At 34.5% G+C, this 16297-nt stretch overlaps 1 protein-coding gene and 1 pseudogene across 10 annotated transcripts in view; one reads left to right on the forward strand and one right to left on the reverse strand.

The window, feature by feature from the left end:
- Window positions 1-16297, reverse strand: part of LOC120605063 (uncharacterized) — a 144714-nt gene that overhangs the window by 52637 nt on the left and 75780 nt on the right. For 3 of the 10 annotated variants that reach the window (XR_005653503.1, XR_005653502.1, XR_005653512.1), the window contains one exon: window positions 6865-7974. The exons of 3 other annotated variants lie outside the window; for them this stretch is intronic. The gene's annotated coding sequence lies outside the window, so the exon portion shown is untranslated. Of the gene's footprint in view, window positions 1-6864; window positions 7975-8592; window positions 8651-10629; window positions 12445-16297 lie in introns of those variants that run through there. 4 more of the 10 variants (XR_005653510.1, XR_005653509.1, XR_005653511.1 and 1 more) reach the window with 3 other exon arrangements.
- LOC120605149 (uncharacterized) lies at window positions 12440-12558 on the forward strand (annotated as a pseudogene).

Below are 16297 nucleotides of genomic sequence, written 5' to 3' on the forward strand. Positions count from 1 at the left end.
TATTTCTACAGTGTTGGGCTCTGGGGTGGTAGCTCTAAAGTAAAACAACTCCTCACTAAATTACTAAGGATTAGAGATGACTCTATCTATAGGGGCCTGCCCACAGAGGGCAACTCTATAAGAGCCATCTAGAGATCCTCTGCCTGCCTTGTGGGCTCCGCTCTGCTCACACATCCACCTCTCTCGGTAATTAGGTCAAGTCAGGGACCTGAGAGTTTGCAGAGTTGCAAAGCAAATTCAGGACCAAATTTAGAGCTAAGAGCCAACTCTACCAAACCTAGAGTGCTATCCTGACTAATATACTTAGATATGGAAGCCCCAAATATTGGGAAATGGAAACCTGAGAGAGTGACAAAAAACCAGCTAAGTTATGTATGTCTAAAGCGACCAATCCCTTTGGCATCTCTCAAAGTGGAAACTGTGAGTGTAGCATTATCTACTTCTCAGATCCAAAAGTCGTTTTCCCAGAACAAAACAAAAAGTACCCAAGAACAGGCCAAGTTGATTTTGTCTTCCTGAGTATTTTAGAAGACCTAGCAGTAAAAATATCACAGATAAATTATAATATTGGAAAACTATTTTCTGTGGCTCATGGCCCTTAGAGCACTCTGAGTGTCATAACAATTCTATAAAGTCTACCAGACCTTCAAAGCAAATTATCCTGGAATTTGAGGGAGGGAGACACACGATACTAACTAACAGCCCCAAGAAGTCATTCTTTTGCAAACAACATTAGACAAAGCATTCTGATATTTTCTAAGGAGATTATAGTCAGAAAGAGTATGGAAACTATTTTTAAAAGTAGATATTGGAGATAAGATGGTTTTTGTTAAAATTTAAAGCATAGGGAGGAGGCATCTCCTTAGACTTCAGAATAAAGTCTGGGCACCTAAAGTCTATTCTTCGTTTTGTAAGTTTTAGTTAAAGACTTTAATTTAAAGTCTATCTTTGAGAACTAAATCCAAAGTAAAGCTAGCAGGAGGATTATAAGGTAAATATAAAGATGTTTGAAGTGAGGTGCTTTCTTTTTCGTCCTTAGAAGTAATTATGTACATAAAAGAGGATTAACTAGTAAAAGGACATGGATTTGACCTTACTATTAAAACTATCTGTGGAGTATTTTAGTTTCCTTCTGTAGTATTTTAGTTTCCTTCTGTAGTGTGTGTGTGTGTGTGTGTGTGTGTGTGCGCGCGCGCGCGTGCATGATCGCACACATGTGTGCAAGCACACGTTAAAGCTAATGTACCATGAAGTGAATGGGAATTTTAGAGTTTAAGTGACTTTATTTTCCTCCATTAGAAAGTCACAGTCTCCCCATTCCCACTGCAAACTTTCATTCTGAGACATAAGTAAATAAACATCTAACAGAAATTACTATTAATGAGCAATATTCTGTTTTCTACTGCTCCTCTTGAGAAAAGAGGATAAAGACTGCAAATCTAAGAGATTTAAATGAGAGCAAGTTATCTCAGGGAAATTTTTCTTCAGATGAGTAAACTATTGAAGCTTTGCTTGCTTGCCCTCTGCTCACCACCTGCTGTGCAGCCCAGTCCCTAACAGGCCACGGACCAGTACCAGTCCATGGCCCCAGGGGTTGGGGACCCCTGGTATAAACCAAATGGCTTTTCCATATAAGTAAAAAGTTAAGTGCTAGTTCTTATTATGTGGTACCACACAGCTAGTTAATTATTGAATCTTAGGTTCAGATAGTATACTTAACAAGACTGCAATATTCAGAGACTTGGAAGGATGAACCTAGATATTAGAATGTGTTGACTTTGAGGCCTCAAGTAGCTTCCTCCAAGAAGGTGACAATTTTCAGCTGTATTAGAGATGGGGAGAGAAGCACATATATTTTTGCTCAAAAGGTGCTTTCTGTCTAATATCCAAGATGAATGACAATCTAGTAATCTGGAGATGTCCAGGATGGGAAAATATAAACTCTCTGTTTTACCCTGGGGCTGGTGCCAGGAAAAGCATGGAAGGAAAAACAAACTTGGAAACAATTCTGGAGAAAACCTGATTTCCCAGGACCTTCCTAAACATCTAATGTTTATTTGCTTTTTTGATGGAGTAAAAAATATGACAAAAAAGTTGAAAAATATTGTATATATGACTATGGTACCCTAAAGATGTCCACAGCCTAATCCCCAGAACCTGTTCATAAGCTGACTGTTGGGTGATGGAACTGACAAACAAAATGGATGCAGTCAGGCTCCCTCCCAGTAAGCCAGGTGTTTCCCCATGGCCTTACCTACAGTGTCCCGGGTGACCTTTGATACAGAGTCCTATACAACCTGTAGAACACATGCGCACTGTGATTGATTGTGATTGATTATAGTACTTGGCCTTAAGCCACTATTGTGCACCTTGTTATAAGAACAGCCCCATCTGTGCTGGCAGGGGAGCTGGAGATGTGCTTGTGCCTTGCTGGGTCCTGCTATGCCTGAATAAAACTGTGTCGCATCAGCCCAGGGCTCCTCGCATATTCTTCCAGCTGCCAGAACCACGCACCCCAAGTTTCAGTACCCCGAACCTGCAGAACATTAATTTACATGGAAAAAGGTATATATATATGACTATGGCACCCCAAAGATGTCTACAGCCCAATCCCCAGAACCTGTGAATAAGTTAACTTACACGGAAAAAGAGACTTTGCAAATGTGATTAAATTAATGATCTTGAAGCGAGACTATCTTGGTTATCCAGGTAGGCTCAATGTAATCACGAGGATCCTTAGAAGAGAGAGATAGGAGGGTCAGAATAAGAGATGTGACAACAGAAACAGAGGTTGGAGTGATGTAGGGTTATGAGCCAAGGAATATGGATAATCCCTAGAAACCGGAAAAAGCAAGAAAACAAATTCTCCCCTAGAGCTTCCAGAAGGAATGTAGCCCTACCAACCCATTTACACCTCTGAACTACTGAACTGTAAGAAAATAAATGTATGTTGTTTCTAAGGCACCAAATTTGTTGTAATTTGTTACAGCAGTATAGGAAACATACATGACAGAGGCAAATAATGCAAGTGGAAAAAGAAAGGCAAATAGGAACCCAGGAAAAACAAAACGAAATAAAAACACATGAAAAACATGGCCTAAACCAGAAACAAATTAAAAGGAAGCTACTGGTTAATAAAAGTGTAACAAAGGGTATACATTTGACCTTAAAGCTAGTAACATTTTCCTTTAAATAAGCAAGGGGTTATCGCTTCGAATTTAAAAGAAGGAAATACAACCTTGGCACATTAAATTGGCCTGGCATTGAATAAAGTTTACTATCATGATAATACAAAGACTATGTATTGCTTTTTAACTTTTGAGTGTTAACTTATGGCAAAATACAGAAGACTTCATTGTGTTTGTAAGACAAGATGCAAATTTTAACATACTTGACAGAAAAAATTTAAAGTTTCGTTGACAAGGAGCAGGATATGGAAATAGGATGAAACGTGAAAAAAAAAATAGATGCATTCATACCATCATTTTTTATAAAGTGGGAAGTTAAAAGACATTGTTGAGAACTGATGGAACAAGAAATAGAGGATTATGAATGCACATTAGAGTTAAAAAGATATACAGTAGAAAAACTAAAAGTAATATAAATAGCAAACATATGGAGGAGAGAAGAAAAGATGAGAATAAAGTAAATGAGCTAAATTCATTTTTCTTATCAAATTATCTCATTTTTAGCTTGTCAGTCCCAGAAAGTATGTTTATCTGCAAACACTGTCTCATTAAGCAGCTAATATCCAGAAGATTCAAAGTCAAAAATTGTTGAAAGAGTTTAACTGTGCTCATAGAACAAAAGGTGCGATCAGAAGGGTAGAAGATTTGCTGGCGAATTCTATCATGAATTTAAGAAAAAAAAAAGCGGGAATCCCACACAAACAAAGTAAACAAGGGAACACTTCACCACTCTTTTTTATGAGGCCACATTATCCTGACACCAAAATCAGATAGACATTACAAGAACAAAAAGCATATAATTTTGAAATAAAATATTACAAAATTAAATCTTGTAACATATAAAAACATTAATACATCTTGACAATGGGATTTGTTCTAGGAATGCAAAGTTGATTTAATTATTCAAAAATCAATCAATGTGATTCATTAAATTAAAGCAGAAAAAGCATATGATCATCATAATAGATAATGAATAAGCGTTTGACAAAATTCAAGAGCTCTCATGATAAAAAAAAATTATCAGTGATATCTATGGAAAACCCAAAGCTAACATCATACTTAATAGTGAAAGACTTTTCTCCTGTAACTGAGAACAAAGCAAGGATGTTTGCTTTTACCACTTATATTTCCCTCACAAACATGATTGTTTATATAGAAAATCCAAAATAATCTGCAGAAGCTATTAAAATAGATATGAGTTTAGCAAGCCCATAGGATATATGTGGTAGCAACAAGAATTTGGAAAACAAAATTTTAAATTAACATTTCAAATAGCATGAAAACATGAAATATTTAAGAATTAATTTAAGAAAATTTAGGTAAGACTAGTACACTGAAAACTGCAAAACATTGGTGAGAGGAATTAAATAAAATCTAAATAACAGATGAAATGAATGAGAAAACTCAATAATATTAAGATGTTACTTCTCCCCAAATTGATATGTAGATTCAACACAATTCCACTCAAAATATCTGTAGTCTTTAGTAGAGTAAGGCAGTAACTCTAGGATTTGGGTAAACTTGGCTTGACACTAAGATCATGACAGAAAGAACTATATCTGTCTTGTTTACTATGTGTTTCCAGTACTTAGCTGAGAACTGTACACCTATTAGGAGCCTATATTTTCTGATTAAATGCACTAAACAGAAATGTGAGTACAAAGAAGGAAGAAGCCTAATTTTGTTAACTAGGACATTAAATACACCAAATATTCCCTATCTGCCAGCAACTCCTTATAAGAGAAACTACCCACACTACCAACTCTCTCCCGCAACGGAATTGGCTACATAATTTACGGAGCCTTCATTCAAAAATTAAGAATTTCATGACAGTGACAGCGGAACACTGAAACGAATGCACACAGTCCTTCTGAGCCAGGATACCTATAAAGCTACCTGTCCCGCAGCCATGTTTACATGAGTAACACCTGCTCCCCAGACACAGCTGACCCAAGCCAGGACAGTTAGAGCCTCAGAAGAATTGGATCCAAAAGACAGAGAGATTAAGTCAGTTGGGTGGTGGTGGGCCTTGAGCTCTAAGCTAAGGTGAACTTTAAGCTGGTGGCCGTTTGCAGTTGCATAAACAGAAAAGGCCAGTTGTAAGAAAAATTGGAGACTGTAGCAGCATTAGGGGAGATAATCAAGACACCATGTGACCACAGAGTGTCAGAGGCAGAGAGAGAAGCTGCCTGCCTAATGAGTTCTCAGGAGACCTGACTGTATAGTTCACTTCCTTGTTTTCATGAGGCCCAGCTATACTTGAACTTCCCTATGCCCTCTTAGCAGACATATGAGTTATGTGTGCTAACTCATGTATACACACAGATCTATAATTGTTTCTGTATCTATCCATTTGTGCATATATTAATGTAATAAATAAGATGTCTCTGACTCTAGTCTGGTACCATAGGGTTCATTCTTCTTGCCTATCTGTAATTTCCCTCTCCAACAATGAGAAACCTGACTCTTACCATGCACCATCCATTTAATTATTTGTTCAACTCTTTCAATCATTTTTAATTGGATTATTTATCTTATTACTAAATTATGAGTTCTTTGTTTATTCTCTATTATTGTGGATATGTCTTTTATCAGGTATATGTGTTACAAGTAATTTTTTCCAGTTCATAGCTTATCTTTTCATTTTCATTCAAAGATGAAAAGTTTTCATTTTGATGAAGTTCAATTTATTGCTTTTTTTCTTTCTAGTTTGTGCTTTTTATGTCCCATCTAAGAATTTTAACAGAACTCAAGTTCTCAAAGATTGACTCCTATGTTTTCTTCTAGATGATTTATAGTTTTAGCTCTTATATTTAGGTCAATAATCCATTTTGAGTTAATTTTTGCCAACTTAGTACTCGCAAACAACACTTTTATTTTTACACTCATATATTTTTGGTTACATAATATTTAAATTACATTATTACAATAACAAGTACAACTATCAGGAACTGCTTGGGAAAGCACAACTGAGTCTTGGTAAATATACTACTCAATTGGGAGAGAAGACATAGAGTATACTAGAGAATAGCCGCCTTAACCTTGTTTTCAGCACTGTGGACCTCAATGGGTAAATTTTACTGAAGGAATAGAGAGTTTTTGTTAATATGGTATACAGGTGAAGAGGAGACGGTTTTAAAATACATCTACAAAATATAAACAAGTGAGCTGACAGATCGATTTTCTGCATGCCAAACTAGTCCCAAATCATGTCTTTTTTTTTTTTTTTTTTTTAGATGTCACGATTTAAGAAAAATTGACAAACTAGAACAGAGATTGACCACTGTTCTTCAGAGTTCTGTGATTCCATGGCAGTTACCTCGGTAATGTGCAAGTGAAAGAAGTTCTTAGGTTTTCTTTTCTTTCTTTTTTTTTTTTTAACTCTTCTGGTAGCTCTGTAGCTAAAAGTAAAGGAGTAAAAATTTGAAATTGTGATTAAACAGGTAATCACTCAGAGGGAGTCAATCAGATATGAGTATGCTGGGTAATATGGGTGTTTGCTGCCTCACCAAGAGCTGTTTCCTTATCTTCCCTAATAGAACCCCAACTGTGTACCAGTAACAATGCAGTAGGCAGAAGCATAGCTGCAAGGGCTTGTCAGCTGTAGAGACTCAGTGCTCAGCCACCATCCTGCTTGATCCCACTTCAAGAAAATTTTCCAGTCCTGAGACATTTCTCTGAGTTTTCACTTCTTGCTTTTATTTGGGCTTTATAACAGCCAAAGAAGGTTGACAGGTAAATGAGTAAATGGTGACAAGCTATGTGATATCATAAGAAGGCCCTGATTCATTTTAGTTATTTAAGATTGATTCATGAATTGCCTCACCAGGTTGATTCATGTTTACAAGTCTCAAGGAGACCACTTTCTCTACTTCCTTTGGAAGACAGTTTACCAGCCTTACCAGTCTTAACGTCAGGATGTAATGTATTTGTTTAGTTCTCCCAAGCAAAATTTTTCTCTGTAAAAAATGAGCTTAGAATATTGCTTTACTCACCTTCAAAATATTTTTAAGTTTGAGAAATGATGGGTTATTGAAGAAAAACCTTCTTCTTTGATCTACTTTAATTAAATGAGAAAAATCATTTTTGCTGTTAAAAGAACCTGCCTAATCCATTCTCCGAATCATGAACAGATAAATTTAATTATAAATTTCCTTAAATTGCCTTTTGAAACATTCTTTTAAGCATCAAATTATAAAAGCCAGGACTAATATTTTGACTAATCTAAAATGCAATCATTAGTAAGCACGAAATAAAGAACAGTTTAAAATACTGTTCCAGATAAATTTGAAATGACATAAAAAAGTAACAAAAAGAAAATGCCTACCTCAATTGCATCATTGGAAGGCATGTCCAGAACAGTTAATCAGCAATGATGCCAAATAAGAAGTATGAAAGTCATTTCCTCCCACCCATAATTTCACAGAAGTGAAAACCGAGGTTCAGAAAGGCTGAGTGACTAACTTTAGATCATATTCCTTGTCATCGGCAGCAGTCTAAAGCCAGGTTTCTTCATTTCCAGTCCCATATTGTTAATCATTGTTGTTTCCCATTAAATTATCTATAGTGGGGCTAATCACATCTGTTATGGCCATCTTTATGATGGATATCAATGAGCAGTCTGTGGTCAGTCATCATTCAAGTGATCAAAGTGATTAGGGAGGTTGGCTCTTTTGTTTCATTCACTTCTGATGGATGGAATTCAACCTTCTTATAGTTGACCTGGCTTTTCAGCTTGGTTATATGAGCATAAGTCCATCAATCTTTCCAGTTTTCCACTTCAATCCTGAGGAGAAAGAATTAATAGATGTTAATCTAGTACATAGAGTTGTATAAGTTAACCAAAGAATGAAGAAAGCTCATATTTGTAAAGCACTTTGCAAATGATGAAGTGCTTTTATATGTATCACAACTAAGTGGGATATTATTCTCACTTTGCAGATAAGAGATTAGAATTTTCCAACTGTGTTATGGTGCTTGACTAGAAACAAATTCTTCAAATCCAGTGCTCTTTCCACATTTTACCTTTTGCAAATCACTTAAGAAATTATTTACTTTCTATTATAATGGACATAATTAACTCATTCCAAAAAAGAAAATGAGTGAAGGCCAAACTTTTTTTTTTTTATCTATTATTATTCTAATACTTGGAAAATTCAAACCTTAACTAGGAAGGTTAAAATATTTATAGTAGAATGTATTAATTCACAACATATACTGAACATTTACTATGCACAACAACCTATTAGTTATGAAGGACAAACCTGCTGCTAGGAGTAATTTGTAAACTGTAAACACTAATGTAGAGTGTTATTATTTTAAGCGAAAACTTGCAAATTAGTTAGAGCCTGTAAATCCCTGCTGTCACTAGACAAAGGTCCAAAGTAGACTCAAAAATGCTTACTTAAAAGGAATCTTCCAAATCACCTACTCCAATAACCACCTCTTCAAGATAAGGAAACCTAGAAGGAAGAGGTTAACTGACTTGACAAACATCACATCACCAGTTAGTGTCAAAGCAATACACAGTAATTGTTTTAGAAAAGGTTAAAGTTTCAGAATACAATAAGAGGTCTTGAGACTTTTTTGGAACTTTCCCATTCAGGAACCTAACAGTAAGTTGACTTGTCTGTAACAAGTAAATATAGAAGAATACAAAAGAAGGCCCTAATTTTTTTTTTAATTTTTTCAATAATATAACAATTCCCTTACAATTACAGAAAAATGATTAATGGGTTTATAAGATCAGGCAAAATTGGTGTATTTACATTTCAACTACTTTTTTTTTTTTTACAAAAGTAAAAAGATATTGATGGTGTTGATTTCAGCTCCTGGTAAAGCTCAAGTTATCACTTTCAACTGCTAGGCAGTTTACTTTGAGCTGGGAACTTAAAAAGGTACTATTTCCACAGCACATTAGCATAACGAACACAAAACACCTTCAGTCAATGACCACAGACATAGAATTAATGGAATGTAGACAAATGAGATGTGATCAAAAAGTAAAATCTTTGTTATCAGTCCACTTTATTCATATCAAAGAGTTTCCTCATAATTCAAAGCAATTTCAACTATCTGTCATTAACTTCCAGTCTAAGAAATGGAGAAATCTGGTAATGAGCACAGCTTGTCAAATGGGAATCTCTATCCTTTCAGATCAGTGGAACACTGTAAGCATAAAACCCAAGCACATATGACTGGGTCAACAATTGGGTATCTATTCACTTTACTAAATGGCAAATAACAAAGGCATGCAAATAGATATAAAGTACGAGTCCACTCAACTGTTCTTTAAAAAACTTGTCTCAAAATAACATGCAAAGTATATGCAGGAAGATTAAAGGAGAATGAGGCAAAGGAGGAAATCAGATACAGAAAGATCTCTGCTGATGTCAGCTCTACTTAGCTGTAGCACTGAATTGGCCTTTCATTACTTAGTCTGTCCACTCTGGACATTAGGGTCCTGACTACAAATATTCATTAGGTCCACTAAATTTGGGTATTTCACCAATTAAAGTTTTTGAGGTTCATTTGCAAAAGCACTAATTTGAAAGAATTAGTTAAGGTTTCAGTAATAGGCATGAAATTACATAGTGATTTATAAATCAAGTTATAGGAATAAATATTCATAGCAAATTACAAATAACAAGCCCACTCACTGAACTAAGTAAAGAGGATAGTTTCTTTATCTTTCATGTTAAAGAATAATTTTCAAAAAAAAAAAAAATTCATGACTCTCAAGCAAATATAAAATTAACACCTGTAAAAGATTTTTCTTTAACTCATTAACTAATGAGAGAACCAGTAAGATGTTACAACAGATTCAAAAAGCATTTAAGAAGCTGGCGTATTTATAGCATATTTAACAAAGAAATTTTAGGATCAAATTGCTGGATTAGATATAAGCTGGTAATGACCAATAGACCATAAATCTAAGATTATCTGTCCACCACCATTTCTACCTGACAAAGTCTTTGAGTTACCTAAGTCTAGACCTTCCATCAGTAGTAAGCAAGCTATGAACTAAGTACATTCCCTACACAATTCTTGAATGGCCTTTGTCCGTGTTTTATATTGGAAGACATATTGCCTACGTGTGTGTGTGTGTGTGTGTGTGAGCATGTGCCTTATTTCCTAGTTTTTACTAAATTTTCTTGCATGTTCTCACATTATTTAGTTTCTATAGGACCATAATCTAGGTGAGTCCTGAGAAAAGAGTGCAGATAAGGAATACATAAGTCATTTTAGCCAAGCTGTTAAAATTATTAACATTATGAAGGTTGAGGCATGAGGAAAGACTAGAAACAAATTCTTGTTCTAACTAGTCTGAGAACTTAAACTGTTTTTGAACTTTCCAGTCCTGTATCAATGCCTGGATATACATCTGAACCTCATGATAACCCTCTAATTACCTCCTGAAAGACTCACATATCCAGCCCACCTGACATCAGTACCAGATGTAACCAGACCTTCTGGCGCCCATCTTCCGGACCACCTGGCATCCATCATCCAGAGTGCTTGACATCTGACTGATAACCATCCTGGAGCAATCCTAGAGCTAACAATGCAAGACTGATAATTCTCAAGAATGTGCTTTTTATTACAAGAACTTTTAACTTTTCTTTCTTCTTCGGGACACTTTCGAATTTTTACCTAGCTGTGTTTTCTGTTTGCAAACTCTAAGACCTTTGAATAAATCTTTATCATTTATTTTAGCCAAAGCCTCCCAACTCTTTTTGAGTTCACTTGAATTCTATGGATCAGGATGAATATTCTAATCAAGAGCTTTTATTCTCTCAGCCTGCTTTATTTAATAGTCAGTCATTAAAAGTACAGTAACTTTCAAACCTAGATACATAGATTTCATTAAATATATTTTCTATTGCCCTAGGTTTTCTGTTTCTGTTTAATTTTGCACAAATTCATGGAATTAAGATGTTGGAGACGTGCCCATCATATGTGAACACTCTTTGTTAAAGCTTCCTGAAAAATCTCTGAGAGTGCCTTCTGTAATTGTATTTGAGGTAACCCTAGAGCTCTCATTAGTTTCAGGTAGTGGGGAGAAAACAGTATCTTTCAGGCTAACCTCTGACTGAAAGACTTTCTCTCATTACTCGAAACCCATGTCCTCTGTGGTTATTTCTTGCCTTTTTACTTTATATGTTCCCTTCCCACTCTATTATTTGCCTTTCTCTAAGTACAACCTGATAAAATCTGACCACTTTTCTAGAATTTTGATGGTTCCCTATTTTATAACCTCTTACATATAAATCGTTTTAAAATGGGAGATAAGGAGCGTTATTAAATAAAACTGTAACTCAATCTGAAATCTCTCTCAGTCTCCAAATAAAAGACAAGTAGAAATTTGAAAATCAGTGGGTTGAAAGAATCTTCCTTTTACTAAGTTTGTATTTGAATTTCTGATTATTTCTTTATGATCGTTTTTCTAGAAGTGGAATTACAGCTTCAAAGGCTACAAACTCTGGAGTCAGATGCAGGATTATGTCCCCACCAATCCCCTACCCTTTTTCACTTCTTACTAGCTTTGTGATCTTCATAACTAAGGCCTTGGTTTGCTCATCAGTAATATGGGCAACATATTATAGAGTTGTTAAATAACATATAAAGTAAATTTAACCCGGGGCTCAATAATAGGTAGCAACCAAAAGCACCACCTCGCTCCCACCATACTTGACCACGTATTCCATTTAAATGTCTTTTCATAGAAGCCTTCCTTGCCAATCTCCTTTACCTCAGATATTTCCTACCAGAGATCCTATTTGTTCCTTTTATAGTATTTTCACAATTTATAATTATTTATTTATCTTTTCTGTCTTGCCCAGAAGCTTCAGGAAGCAGAGGGAATGTATATCTCATTTATCATAATGTATCCAGAACCTAGCCCAGTACCTGTCACGGAGTAGACATTTAGTAAATATTTGTTAATAAATAAATCTAAGTCCCACATAGGATTTTATTCCCCAACATCATAGAACAGGGGTTCTCATAAAATATGTAGAAACCTTCTTTTTCCTCTCAGCTTTTACCACTATCAGAGAATTGAGAAAAGAATTTCTGAAGGCTTAAATACTGTTAATTTTCTTTTTGCCATGTGCTAAAGGTATAGTATAAGGATATAGGTATTTTTGAATACCATTTAATTAGTGAATGTTAAAATGCATAAGTTCATACAACTCAATAACAACAACAAGAAAAGCCACAAAACATTTAATTTTAAAAATGGGCCAAGGGTCTATGGCCATGCCACCTTGAACAAGCCTGATCTCATCTGATCTCGGAAGCTAAGCAGGGTCGGGCTTGGTTAGTACTTGGATGGGAGACCACCTAGGAAGACCAGATGCTGTAGGCGTAAAAATAAAAATAAATAAAAATAAAAGGGGGGCTTGTAAGCTGACAAGTTCCTTGCAATCTGCAAGGTCAACCAAGGGTTGCCTCGCCTAAAAAAATAAAATAAAATAATAAAATAAAAATAAAAATGGGCAGAGGAACTAAATAGACATTTCTCCAAAGACATCCCAATGGCCAACAGGTACATGAAAAGTTGCTGATCACTAATCATCAAAGAAATGCTAATCAAAACCAAATGAGAGATAACCTCACACCTGTTAAAATGGCTTTTATCAAGAAAATAAGAGGTAACAACACTGGCGAGAATGTGGTGAAAAGTAAAACCTTGTGCACTGTTGGTGGGAATACAGATTGGTTCAGCCACTATGGAAAACAATATGGATATTCAAGAAATATTAAAAATAGATCTACCAGCAATCCCACTTCTGGATACACACCCAAACTAGATGAAAACAGAATATCAAAAATACATATGCAATAACTGAAATGAAGAAAGCATTAAATGGAATCAACAGTAGGTTAGATAAAACAGAGGAACAAATTAGCAATTTGAAAGACAAGGTAGTGAAAAACACCTAATTGGAACAGCAAAAAGAAGAATTTATTTTAAAAAATGAGGATCATTTAAGAAACCTCCGGGACAACATCAAGTGTAACAATATTCACAGCATAGGGGTATCATCAGAAGGGGAAGAGAGAGAGCAAGGGATTGAAAAACTACTTGAAGAAATAATGACTGAAAACTTGCCTAACTTGGCAAAGGAAAAAGACATACAAGTCAAGGAAGTGCAAAGACTCCCAAACAACAGGAACCCAAAGGAGCCCACACCAAGACACATCATAATTAAAGTGCCAAAGTTTAAATACGGAGAGAGAATCTTAAAAGCAGCAAGAGAAAAGCAATTAGTTAGACACAAGGGAATTTCCATAAGACTTTCAGCTGGTTTCTCAACAAAACCTTTGTAGGCCAAAGGTATTGGCACAAAATATTCAAAGTGATGAAGAGCAAGAACCTACAATCAATACTACTCTACCCAGCAAGGCTATCATTTAGAATAGAAGGCAAGATAAAGAGCTTCCAAAATAAGAAAAAGCTGAAGGAATTAATCACTACCAAATCAGTACTATGAAAAGTGTTAAAGGGACTTCTTTAAGAATAATAATAAATAAATCACAAGTACAAATAAAAATATATTGCAAAAAAGAAATTCTCAGTGACAAAGATAAACACATAATAAAAGCAGTGGATCAACCAACACTAAAGCTAGTATATAGGTTAAAAGGCAAAATTAAGAAGATCATGTGTAATTACAAAAATAAATTAAGAGATACACACAAAAGAAGTAAAAAAATGACAAAAACAAACGAGGGGATGAGTAAAAATGGTAGTGATTTTAGAACGTGTTCGAATTTAGGTGACCATTAATTTAAAATATAAACATAGGTTGGTATACAGAGGCACATGGTAACCACAAAACAAAAATCTACAAAAGATACAGAAGAAATAAAGAGAAATGAATCCAAACACAACACTACAGAAAGTCATCAACACACAAGAGAAGAGGGTAAGAGAATAAGAACAGAGAAGAACTATAAAAACAATCAGAAAACAACTAATAACATGGCAATAACTACACACCTATCAACAATTACTAAATATAAATGTATTAAATGCTCCAATCAAAGGTGAGTGAACAAAGAAGTGGTATATATACACAATTGAATATTACTCAGTCATAAAAAGGATAAAATTTTACTATTTGTGACAACATGGATGGACCTAGAGTAGAGGGTATTATGCTAAGTAAAATTAGTCAGACAGAGAAAGACAAATACCATATGATTTTGCTAATATGTGGAATCTAAAAAATAAAATGAATGAACAACAACAACAAAAAACAGAAACAAACACATAGATACAGAGAACAAACTGATAATTGCCAGATGAAAGGGATGTTGGGGGTTGAATGAAAAAAATAAAAGGGTTAAGAAGTAAATAATTGGCAGTTACAAAATAGTTACGGAGATGTAAAGTATAGCTCAGGGTTTGTAGTCAATAATATTGTAATAACTATATATGGTGTCAGGTAGGTGCAAGATTTATCAGGGGGATCACTTTGTAAGCTATATAAATGTCCAACCACTATGCTATACACTTGAAACTAATATAATATTAAATGTCAACTGTAATTGAAAAATAAATAAATAAAAAGAAAAAAGATATCTGCAATCCTATGTTTATTGCAGCATTATTCACAAGAGCCAATATATGAAAACAACCTAAGTGCCCATTGATGGATGAATGGATAAAGTATATGCAGTACACACACACACACACACACACACACTGGAATACTATTCAGCCATGAGAAAGAAGTACATTCTGTCATTTATCACAACATGGATGGATCTTGAAGACTTTTTGCTAAGCGAGATAAGTCAGACAGAGAAAGAAAAATACTGTGTGATGTCACTCATATGTGGAATCTAAAAAACCCAAACTCATAAAAACAGAGAGCAAAATGGTGGTTACCAGAGGATGGGGCAGAGAGTATAGGACAGATGTTTAAGAGTACAAATCTACAATGAGTAGTAAATAAGATCTAGAGATTTAATATAAAGTATAGGGAATATAGAAAAAATATTGTATTATAATCATCAAACTTACTAAGAGACTGAAACTTAATTATTCCAACCCCTAAAAAAAATTATAATTATATAATGTGATAGAAGTGCTAATTATTGCTACAATGGCAATCATATTACAATAAATTAATATATCAAATTAATAAATTGAACACCTTATATTTATACAATGTTATTTCAATTAAAAAATGTACAAATATCCATTTTGTGTTACATACTTAAATGTAAATTAATTCGTTTAGCTTATGAACATTCTTAAATGTAAGAGATTTATATAGTCATTTCTTAATCTTTAGTATGCTTTTCTTCTCAAAGTAATGATAAATTAGATTCCTAGATATATGAATTATAGGCATCCATCACCCTCATTTGTCACTCAGCATTTAAATATTCTTCTCTGCATTTCATTTAACAACCCAAGCCTTTAGCAAACTCTTTTAAAAAAAAGCATCAGTGTAGAAAATTCATATGACTTTATTTGAAATGCATACTGTAGTAAGTGTTCTGGGTGTGGTGCTGGCAGAGCTTAGTTTTGCAAAACATATACTTACTCAAATGACATCCACAGAATTGCATCACAAGTCTATAAATCTGATAACACCTACCCTCACTATCTATTCTTACTTAGTCTTCTGGGAATTCCAGACCACTTTATCAGAAGAAAACTATATGAACATTATGTTCACATCAGCTTTATCCTAATAAGCAATGTTTTTGTTATTTCTGCAACCTAATTATTTTAAGTAGTCAACTCATAGGCTCAAGATCGAGCTTAAGGTCAAAACCAATGAGAAAGACAAATACCTTGTAAACTAACATAAAGTGGCTTAAATAATGGCTTTAATTTCTAGATCGAAGAGAAGCACAGAATTTGTGATGGAAAAGTTTAGAATGAACTCTTCTAAGGTAAGCACATTTGAGAGCAAGTTATAGAAATTCAAACACATAAATCTATATGCATCAATTTATCCTTTTATTTTCTACACTATTTGTTCCATTAAACTACAAGAAGAAACTGTGATTTATACTGTTGTTTCGTTTGGTTACTCTTTGTGTTCAACATATTTTTCTATTTTAAAAAATAAAACAAAGAT

The sequence above is a fragment of the Pteropus medius genome, unplaced genomic scaffold, assembly GCF_902729225.1.
Source record: "Pteropus medius unplaced genomic scaffold, Ma_sr-lr_union100, whole genome shotgun sequence".
In the NCBI taxonomy this organism is placed as follows: Eukaryota; Metazoa; Chordata; class Mammalia; order Chiroptera; family Pteropodidae; genus Pteropus; species Pteropus medius.